The sequence below is a fragment of the Malurus melanocephalus genome, unplaced genomic scaffold, assembly GCF_030028575.1.
Source record: "Malurus melanocephalus ecotype Western Australia unplaced genomic scaffold, MMel_1.1 scaffold_34, whole genome shotgun sequence".
Lineage (NCBI taxonomy): Eukaryota > Metazoa > Chordata > Aves > Passeriformes > Maluridae > Malurus > Malurus melanocephalus.
The window spans coordinates 103,450-114,593 of record NW_026623266.1 but is presented as its reverse complement, the minus strand read 5'-3'; the positions used below and the strand labels follow the sequence as shown (position 1 = coordinate 114,593).

The 11,144-nt window shown below is 46.1% G+C and overlaps 1 protein-coding gene across 3 annotated transcripts in view; it reads left to right on the top strand.

The window, feature by feature from the left end:
• The first annotated feature begins 3,713 nt into the window (after positions 1-3,713).
• Positions 3,714-11,144, top strand: part of RAB30 (RAB30, member RAS oncogene family) — a 48,250-nt gene continuing 40,819 nt past the window's right edge. The window contains exons 1-2 of one of the 3 annotated variants that reach the window (XM_057364037.1): positions 3,714-4,249; positions 10,955-11,078. The gene's annotated coding sequence lies outside the window, so the exon portion shown is untranslated. The remainder of the gene's footprint in view (positions 4,250-10,954; positions 11,079-11,144) is intronic. The other 2 variants (XM_057364036.1, XM_057364035.1) reach the window with 2 other exon arrangements.

Here is an 11,144-nt window from a genome sequence, read left to right as displayed (position 1 = left end):
TTTCATGAGTTATTCATGAGGGCACATGCAAATCTTTTCATCCAGTTAATATGCATACCAGGAATGACATTAGGCCTTTTACCATCATTGCCAAGAAATGTGACAACCCCAACAGTACTCTGTGCTGCACTGACACAGATGCTGACAGTGGCAGTAGACCTACCGCACCAAACATCTTAAAAAAAAATGTTATGATGTATCTGTACACTTCATCTTGAAATCCGTGTTTCCCGTGCAGCCTGGCTTTGTATATTACCCAGTGAATACAGGATCCAAATGCTTGAAGTTTCTTTTTGAGCAAACTTGTCAGAACRAAAGCTGAGACATGAAGACAGGTTTCTATGTATGAACTTACATTAAAATTAAACCTAGACTGAACCTTCTTTGAGCAAAGTCATCACACATTCCTACTTATCTTCCTCATCCCTCCTTCAGGGTCTTCCAACAGATTCTCCAGGTCAGGAAACAGGGTTGTTGCTTACTGGAATCCACAGTGACCAAAACCACTTCAGTAACAAAGACAACCCACAGGTTTTGAGCGTAGGATGTCAGCACAGTAAAGTACACACAAATGTATCAGATTCATAGGMTGAAGATCAGACAGACACTGGAGTAAGTTTTCATTACAATATACCAATGTTTAAGAAATGCTAAAGGCAGGTTTGCAGTTCTACTGTCACCTTGTGTCTTTTCACTTGAAATGCAGACACACCACTTATTTCTGCATTAGGACAAGTAAGCTTCTCACAGCTTTAGGAATTAAGACCTGTTGGGTGAGGACAGATTTGGACATTAGCACTTCCAGGTGAACAGATCCAACTCTGAGACAAAACAGGTTTCATCACTAGCATCTCTGACAAGTTGTGATCAACAAGATCCATACACTGGCAAGTGTCAAATCACCCCAAACTGACCAATGTGAACAACACACAGAAAAAACTGTTTTACTTTTCTCTTGCATCAGGTGTTCACTTGGTTAGTTTCTGAAGTAATTTCCTTTTTCCTACCTTAGCTGAGACATCAGTGGTATCTACAGATAAAGAAATAAGACATGAACAACAAAATACAATTATCTGTRAGGTGCACAGCATCCTTCTCAGAGCAGCAACACTGACTGCAAGAGGACAGGGAGAGAGAAAAGGGAACCACTACAAGTAAAACCAATTGTTCCTAAATCAGTTTAACAAAACATACTGTCATTAGCCAGCAGACCATTTTGGATGAAGATTTCACATGCACTTTTCTGTAACYGTCAGAAAAAGATAAACAAGCCTGACCCMACTATTCCACTGGAATACGTACCATCATTACCAGGTATCAGCTGCAAATATAAAAGCATACACCTAAAGCCTACAGTGGACAACTGTAGTGACATAAGTCATCATGCCAGTGCCCTTTATTTCACCCACAGTTCACCTAATCTAAAGGTATCTGCAYGAAGAAACAGAATTAGAAAAGAAATAAGAGGGGCTGTACTTGTAATTCAGAATTCTCCAGATATGATGCTATGACTTTCATTAACAGAGCATTACACTGTCACCACTCCTTTTCTTCAGTAAGGAATATGATAAATCAGGAGAACCTGGCTGTGAGAAGCACCCTTAGCATACTGGACTTCTTGCAGGATGGCATGCAACTGGTTCAGCTTCTTTAACTAGAGGGAGCTGCATCTACAGTGGCAGAAGAACAGCACACATTGCTGTAATATCAGCAAATCTTGAAAGGCCGCAATGCTCMCGTGAACTAACAGCACCACAGAACATCTAACAATATCATTCCTCCAAAACTCCAGGGTATCCTGGARCAAACACACCATCTGTGTAGTTACTGTGCAGCAATACCTTGAGCAAGTTCATTGCACTTACCTCCAGGAGGAGCCAAAGCACAAAATAAACCCTTGCAAACCCATTTTACCTGAGCTGCACCACTACTGGACTTCATCCAAGACTTCAAGCAAGCCTCCAAAATTCTTCACAGCTCTTTTCAATTAAGTATCTTCTTGGCATAACAAAGTACTTTATTTCACAGGAATCAGCTGTAACTAGAAATGRTATTATTTCACAAGTAAGGGAATACTTTGAGCATCCTCTCTTYCAGTTTCAAGCACAGGCCTTCCAAGTACGGTTTCAGAGAACTCCGGTCCCTTTAAACCTCACAGAGATTTGCTTACTCTCATTTGGTGAACACGGATTTCCCACTTCCCAACATAAAAGACACGMACAGGAAGGGATGATGCTYAGTACAAGAAAGCCTAAAACCACTCCTCAAAATTCCAGCCTACCTTGTGCATGCCAGCCAGAGGGCTGAAACTAAGAGAGCACCTAGTCAGCTGGCTAAGCTACATCAACACTAGACAGCAAGCACAGGTAAAATAATGGGGCAGCAAGTCAGCTTGGCTGCTCCCATATCATGCTGAGATGTCTTATACCACTTTATCTGCTCTCTCATGTTTTTCAATCTCGATTTATGTGTATATGGACATAGAATAATACATTTGGGGTGGAAGTGATCTCAAAGATCATCCGGTTCAAATTTTCCCCTGCCATGGGTAGCAACACAGTAGAYCAGCTGCTCAGTGCCCCATTCAGCCTGGCTTTGAACACTTCCAGGAATAGGGTACCCGCAGCTTCTCTGGRCAACCTGTGATGGTGCCTCACYACCCTCAGAGTAAAGAATTTCTGCCTTATAGCTAAACSTACGTTCTTCCAGAGATAATGCACACTTTAAAAGGAAGCAAAGCTCCTCCTGCTGGCCACACCAAGTCAGATGTCTATGACAGCCAGACACCATTAGTGCAATTATCAGACATCAGACACCGCCACAACCCTTAAAAAAACCCTCAAACCAGCGAAACGCAGGCTGTCACCTGGCGTGTGAGAAGGGCTCCCAATCTGCTCCCTGCTGACGGTCTCCCAAGACCAGCCCTGCTCTTTAACCCACAGTCCGTACTTCATCCAAGGGCCAAACACCGTGGTTGGTATAGCCCTACAGGGGCACCACTCACCGAAGGCGCGGGGGGCACAGTCCCGAGAGCCACTGGACCCGCCCCGGCTCCTGCGCCACACACACCCGCCCCGTCCGCGACCGGCACCGCCGCAGCGCCCACACGGCCCGGCAGCCCTGACCGAACGCCGCTTCACCGCCAATCCCGCTCCTGCCACACACTCACCGCAGCCGTACGGGCCCCTCCGAGCCCCGGGACAGATTCTCACCCCACGGCCCCGTTCCCTCCATAGAAAGGAGCTGCCCCACCCAGAGCCGGCAATCACCGAGTRATACGCGGCCGTGTCCTTCACGGTCCCCCTCCCCACCTACCGCGCCCCTCCRGCTATTCCTCAGCCTTCCCGTTCTTTCTCAACCACTAGCACAAGCTCTTGCCCCTAAAACCAAGACAGCACTCCCACCCTTCCCCCTTTTCCGACATCTTAACCCGGCTCCCSGACCGCTCCTCCCGAGCTAAGCTCCCACGCCATCAACATGGCGACCGCCAGCACCTCCTTCCCCATCCCGCTCCCCAGCGCGGCCGCGCGGCGCGAGGCCTGCTGGAAAACCGAGTCCACATCCTTGGCGCTGCCTCGCTGTGGCTTTCCCAAAGAAACTACTAGTCCCAGAAGCCCCTGCTGCCAAAGGGCGCCAGCCAATGGCGAGGCGGCGGCACGGGCAGCGGCCCCGCCCCACCGGACGAGAGGGGTGATGTCATTGCCCAGCGGGGGCCGCGGGGGCGCGCCGCGCGCCGCCGCTCATTGTGCTCGGCCGGTGCCGCCTCCGCTGCCGGACACGGCGGGGGGGCCGCGCTCCCGCTCCTCTTCTGCTGGGGCGGACGGCCCTGCTCGCATCCCCGCGGGCGGCTGCCTTGCGCCGAGCCCTGCTGCTCCTATCCCGGGCGTCCTGGCCGCAGGGTGGCTCGACACCAATTCCGGAGGGCTGCGCTGTGCTGCACTGCACGGGCAGTGGGGACTGAACACCCGTTCCCGAGCGGGACTGTCTTGCGCCCAGCTCCGCTGCCCCCATCCCGGGGAGCTGCCTTGCGCCGGGASGGTGGCCAGCACCCATCCCCGTGGGAGAGGGCTGCCTTGCGCTCATCTCCGGGATTGGCACCTACCCCGGCTGTGCGGAGCTGCAGCGCTCAGCCCCGCTATCCCCAGCGTGGGGCGGCCCGGGACTGCCGCTGCTTCCCATCGCCGGTGACCGGCTCCTAGCTCCCGCCTCGTTTTATGGTCGTGGAGAGGGAGGAAAAATCCCAAACCAGGTGAGTTCCTCGCTCTTCTTCTCTTTTCGTGTGCTTTTCCTTATCCTGTTACCCCCTCCCTCCCAGGCCACCCGTCTCCCGATGCCCTTCCCGCACTGTGTGTTCCTCAGCGGGGAGCAGCGCTGCCGAGCGGGACTGCGCTGTCGTTCCCTGGTCCTGCTGAAATAGGAGGGGCGGAGGGATGGAGGAAAGGGAAAATACCCTAAGCCCCTAAATGGTCTCACCCTGCGGAGCTGAGTCCCCCTCGCCGCCCTTCGGGCCCGGCAGCATCCCCGCAGCCGCGCTGTGCGTCCCGCAGCCCCCGGCAAACTCCCGCAACTCCGGGATGCTCCGTGCGCCCTGGAGCTGCGCGGTCCCCAGCCGCGGGGAGCCCTGTCTCGTTTGTGTCCCTCGCTGGATAAGAGTGGAAAATAAGATGGATTTGGAATTGTTCTCGTTAAGCGCTGCAGAGCCTGCAGGACCCGGGCTCCTGAGGACAAAATAAATACGAGGTGTGTTTTAGGATGGATTTTGGGGCGGTGTTGTGCTTTCGTGCGGCTTCGTTGTTTTGGCACCTCTGTTCCTTTTCCCCTCTAAGGGAAACGGGGGAGATTTGAATCCAACTGACTCTCAATCCTGGCTGTGTGCAGTTGGCTCAGGTTTCTTTTCCAAGTCACATCATGAGTTAGTGTCTTAAAAATTGTTGGTTGGACAGCCTGATGTTTTATTTCAACATTCATCTTTTTTACTTTTATCATAAATTCAAGAAGTGCTTATATCTTAAACTTTGTGGAAACTTTGTGGTCCAGTAGAGCTTCATTTTAGTGTGGCTTTTTATTTGTTCCCCTGCTCCTTGCTGTTTGTGAGGTGCAGTCCAGAGCTTTACTTGAACAGTGCTGAGATACTAGTGCAATATACTAGGTTATTTTCTCCTAGGTATATAATATCAAAGGTGTTATCCCCCGTTATAAGTAGACAACTTCTATAATTGCTTGTGGACCCCAGACATCTCATTTGGTGCTGGTGGCAATGAAATGTGTGCACACAGAGGGGTCCTGCTTGCTTCAGATTTGTCAGTATCTTTCAGTGCCCTTTAAAGTTAATCCTCACCAAAGCCTGACTTGGAGGCWGTTCTGAGAGCAGCAAGAGAGAGTGCAGCTGAGCTGATATTTTTAATTTTTTTTCCCCCCTCTGCTGCATATTTGCTTCTGCGCTTCTCTTGTGTAGCTGGCACTGTGTGTCCTCTGGCAGGGCTCTCCCTGGAATTGCAGTGCTGGGGAGCGGGTGACATGAGTGCAGTGGGGACAATGAAACTCCCTGTTTGGTTTGCTCAAAGTGTTTGTAAACACCCAGGCGGTGTTGGGGTGTCCATATGCAAAGGATGGTGTTTTACAGATTCCTCTCTTCAAGTGGGATTAACACTCTGCATCCACACCTCCTTGCTTTTATTTTATCTGTGTTTTTTCCTTCCTCTTTCTAACTGACTGAAAGGGGAAGAACAACAGTGCATGCAGGCGTTGCCTTCAGTTGGTCTTTTTTTAACATTTTTGTTTCCTGGAATGGCGTTTYCCTCTTCTATTTTACCAGGGAGGGAACAGATAATCTAATAGAGGATTTCCTATCTTGGCTGCAGAAGTTTTATAGCAGTAATTTTGATAGCCTGGGATAGAAGGCACTGGAAATGAAGTGATAATTTGAAAGTATATCCTGGGAATTGTTCTGGGAAATACTGATATAGAAGCTGGTGAGAACAAGCAAGAAATTMATGGCCAGGGATTTTGCATTTAAGTAATACAATTTTTGTGATGTCCTTTTTAATTCTGTTTTTTGCTTTTTATATGTATATATCTTTAACAAAACAAGCATAAATAGCAATACATATTTGTATATTTTCCAAAATTTATTACATTTGTTGGATTTGGAAAGACTTGTGAGAAGGCATCCTAGCATCTTCAAGCTGTATTATCAGGAGGTGGATTAAAAATGTACCTCAGAAATCTGCACAATTTTATTAATCAGATGGAATTTTGCCTTTCAACAACTGAAATATAGACACATAAAAAGGGACCAAAGGCAGAAAATCACTCAGTAGGTAAATAATTGCTGTGAAAAAAGCCCAGATGAGCTGGGGGACTCTTTCTCTTGTCCTGCAAAAATCTAAATGCGGTGTGTTTACACTGATTCAAGAATTCTCCGAAATGCCAATTGCTGGAAGCTAAGAGAATATCCCAGGAAGGCAGCACTCAATATTTCCTCRGGTCTTTTACTTTTTTTCCCAATTTCTTGCTAGCATCCAATTCCTGAAGGGAAATTCCAATTAAGGTCTTGTGGTCATACTTTGCAGAGCTTTCTTGTATTTTAGTCCTGTTCCTCATGAAATTGAGTATGATGCTGGTTACTGGCTTTGTAGTAAAGYCAGAAATCACATCCTTGCAAAGTGTTTTATCAGAATCACCTACATGCCCTGAACTGGTTAAATTGTCCATCCCAGAAGTGAGGCTACCCTGGGATGTTTGGGTGTCACCCAACCTCATGTGCAGGGGAMCTGCAAGACTGGTGAGATGAGAGGAACTGCAAAGAGCCAGAGCTGGGCCAGCCTTGCTGGCTTTTAAGCTTAACTTTCCTCTCTGCTCCAGAGATGAGACCTGAGAGTACAGTGGTTTCTGTAGCCTGGAATTGGAATTTGGTGAGACAGCTGAAGTTCCTGAAGCAAGAGGTGGATGGCTGAAGGTGGATCTTCAGGGAAGAACTGAGGASGCAAAGGCAGAAGGGTGTCTGCAAGGAAACAACCTTCATTTGTCACCTTGCTGTGGAAGAGCTTTCTGCTGTTGACTGATCAGTTCTGCATTCCTTATCTTCCCAGACCCAGCTGCAGCTTTACGTGTTGCTCACAGGCTGAGCTGGAGTATGGTGGCTCTCTAATATGAGCTGTAGAGAGCCTCTGGTTTCAACTTTGGAGCTGCCTTTTTTTGGTTCTCACTGGGACAGCCTAGCTGGCATCCATCCACTGGCAAATCGAGGCACTTGCTCTAAGTTTTGTGGCGTGTCCCAGAGAGGTGCATTAGCAGATGCGTTTTTTTTGTGAGTGGTATGGGCTGTTGGCATTTTCTTAGTTTTACATAAAATGTAGCCAAGCAAGAAATTATAATAGATGAGAACTAGATCAATCCCGTTTCTCATTTTGAGGCTTATTGCCTTTTTTTAAGGATAGGACTGGCAGTTTGAGTGCAAGCCTTGTTCTTTTTGAATACAGAAGGAGGAGCAGGGAATGTGCCGGGCGCTGGTTTGTGCATGGTGTCAAATAACCACCCAGACAGTGAGAAAATTAGGAGGATTCGTTGCAACAATGTGGCTGGCACGGCAGGAGTGTGGAAAGTAGCACAAGATGGGCATACCTTGCAGTGATGWAACTGTTTAGGTACTGATGCTTGGATGGATGTTTGCAAAACTTTGGAACAGGAGGTTTAGGAGACCTCATTTTCTGTATTACAGATGTGTTTCTGATACCAGAAACATCGTCCCAGTTGGAGAGGTCTTGGGGCAGAGATGCTCAACAATAGCTCTGCTTTGGCTGGAGGACAGATGAGATGACCTGAGGCAGTGTTTTGATTGACTTCTTGTTTCCACAATTTCATTTTGCATCAAGTCATTTAGTTTCCTGCTCTCTCCCAGTGCTTCTGTCAATAACTAACTAAATTCTCATTTTATTTTYAATGGCTCTCTTATAGTGGGAAAGAAGTGATCTGTCATGTTTGTCATATAATCCTGGTTGGCCTGTGCATAAATCATGAATTTAAAGGGGGCGTGGAGGGTTGGAGTTAAATATTTCTCAAGTGCTAAGATGTTGTAGGGTAGAACAAGGATAAACTTGTCCCTTAAAATCATTGTCAGCATTTAAAAGAGTCAAGACCACACTGAAATCTGTTGCAGTAWTTTYRTAACTAATCTGTGCTATTAAACATTGGYCCTGCATAAGGTATTAGTGAGATTTGTGTTGTAATGTCATTTGATTTCACCTTGCACCTAGATAAAAATAATTAGAGAGCTTTGTTGCTTTGAGCCGAGGAGAGATATTTAGGTTGTGAACAGCTTGAGACTCACTTGCTATTTGTCATCTCACCTCTCCTGGAGTTACTGCTCTCACTACACTGCAGAGGTGCACTCTTCCCTAATATACCTAAGGTACAATTTTAACCTATTTAAAATGTATTTAACCTAGCTATTAGTTTCCTGAGATAATTAGGGAATACTTGTACARACAGAGGAGAAAGCCTTCAGTAAGGTCTCACAGAAATCTGCTGCTGTCCTTTTAAACATCACAGGATACACTGTTTATTTTCTTTCCTTTTAGCAGAAGTACTGCCTTTTAAATACTGCTGAACTAAAAGTTAACTGTAACCATTAAGTATCTGAATAGTGTTTTCTTTCAGACCTTGAAAAGAGTAATGGGAAAAGGGAAGAGAGAAGAGGAAGGGGAGGAAAGACTGTGCTGGCATGAAAAAAGATGAGCTTGTGCATCGTTTCTCAAAAGACTGTATCCTGCAGGCTGAATTTAAAAAGGGAGGGGGGGGGGGGGGGGGGGAATGAACTGGGAACATTACACTGTGGGGGTTACTGGGGTACACTGGGATAAGGATGCCAAAGTACAGAAGTCAAACAGTGCTTGGGTTACTGTGTTCTGCTGAAGATGCCCTCCATAGAGAGGGGGACTTCGTGCAGGGCTCCAGCTGCCCAACCCACTGCTGCACTGTGCTGCTTCTCCTCTGYAATGAAGGTTCCAAAAACTAAACTTTGCTTTTTTTGATTAAGCAAAAMCTCAGTTACTCAGAGGGCAGCATGTGTGCATTTAAAGTGGGAGTGTTTCTTGATATAAATCCAGGCTGTTGTTTGCAAAAGAGAATTGTCATGAAACTACCATCCCGTGGGCTGGTRCTGAGCCTTGATGCCAATTTTTTTGGAACAGTGAAAAAAATGAATCCGACCACATATGAGAGTCTCGCATACCCCACAGTAAGCATCATTTGCGTGTGCTTTCCTGAGTGTTTTGGACCAAAATCCTTGCAGCCAAAAAAAAAAAGNAAAAAAAACCACCAGTGAAAAACAACCCTCCCAAAAAAGCTTTCATTGCTTTGGCAGGAGGGATTATCCTGTTACTTGGCTGCAGAAGGATGGGACCCCTCTCCAGAGTAATCAAGCAGTTAGAATAGAATATTTKCAGTTGGAAGGGACCTACAAGGATCATCTAATCCATCTGCTTGAACAATTCAGGGCTGACCATAAATATATTGTTAAGGGCATTGTCCAAATGTCTCTTGAACACTGATAGGCTGGGGTATTGAGCACCTCTCTGGGAAGCCTGCTGAAGTGTTTCACCATGTTCTTGATAAAGAAATGCTTCCTCATATCCAGTCTGAACCTTTTCTGGTGCACCTTTGAACCATTCCTATGCATTCTATCACTGGATACCAGGGGGAAGACATCAGCACCTCTCTCTCCACTTCCATTCCTCCGAAGCCATGGGGAGCAATGAGGTCACTGCTTTTCTGCTTTGGAGAAGCCAAAGCCTTTGCTGCTCTCCATAGTGCTCTTCCAGCCCTAACAAAGCTGTGTGGGGTTGTACAGGATGTTTCACTACTCAGGATGTTGCTAAAGTGACAGCACCAGCTCCAGGGGAGCTGCTAATGTCTTTGTTCCCACCTGCTTTCTCCCTGCTTGTTTTCCATCTGCCTGAGCCTCTTGCTCCAGTGTAGCCACCCCAGCTGCACCTTTTGKAGCTTGGATACTCCCAGACTACAAATAAATCTGAGGAATTGGTATAAATGGAGACTCTAAGCTGAAGAAGATGTGATGTCTCTAGGAAACAACTTATTAAAGCCTATAGGAACAGACTATTAAAGGTGCTGAGTAGAAGAATTTGTGTCTGGTTAGTAGATCACTCTGTGTGTGCTCTTCCCTGAGACAGATGAAACCTTAAGCACGGGAACTTGTCAAAYCTTCCTATCTTTTCAATGGTCATCTTTTGGTCGAAATAGTCATTTATCCATAAATATGAGCATGATAAGAGATCCAGAAAAATCTGTGCTCCTGAAAAATCCCAGATCCATGGTTGGGATGTAGMTAGTTAGTTGAGATGTGAATGCCAGCATTCAGATTACAACCAATCAAAGAACAACTTAAAGGGATTGCCAGGATTAAAAAAGAGGTTTTGGGTTTGCTGTGTTGCAAAGAATGCTTTCAGTAATGAAGASCGGACTTCAAAAATAATCATTARCACTTCTCTGTGATTTAAATTTCATTGCCTGAACTCAGAGAAATGGAAAATAGATCAGTCAAGGCTTTTCATCTAACAAGTTTTTAAAGAAAGCCAGATTCGTGTCTAATTAGTGAGAATTTCTTCGTGGTGCTTCTGGGGCCTAAAGCATGGTGTTTTCATGACAGTTGTGTCTACATGGGAATATTTACTGAAAATAACATCCTTACTTAAAAACATAGTAAGACAACGTTGTATAACCTGAATTGACATCAAGAAATCCACTAAGGCATCCCCATACAGTGTGGTCTTATTTTCTTGTTGCTTTCTGRTGGTAGAAGGGAGTTTTAAATTCCATCTACTCCAGCATTGGAGATGGAAACTTTATTATAATAGCTGCTGATCTTGATTAACTGAGAGAGGGGACCACTGCCACTTGAAAAAATAATCCTTTTCCTATTGTTCTTGCTTTACAGCTATGAATGCAAATACGTGAAAAGTAAATGTAAGCTTGAAAAAGCTTTTCTGACTCATTTGGTATCCCTGCTAGTCTTCTGGAGACATCAGATTATTCCATCCTGAGACAAGTAATCTTTAGAGGTGAGAATCAGGTAGCCTGAAATTGCTGTGGGGGTGTCACTTCATTTTTGCTTATTAAGAAGATGG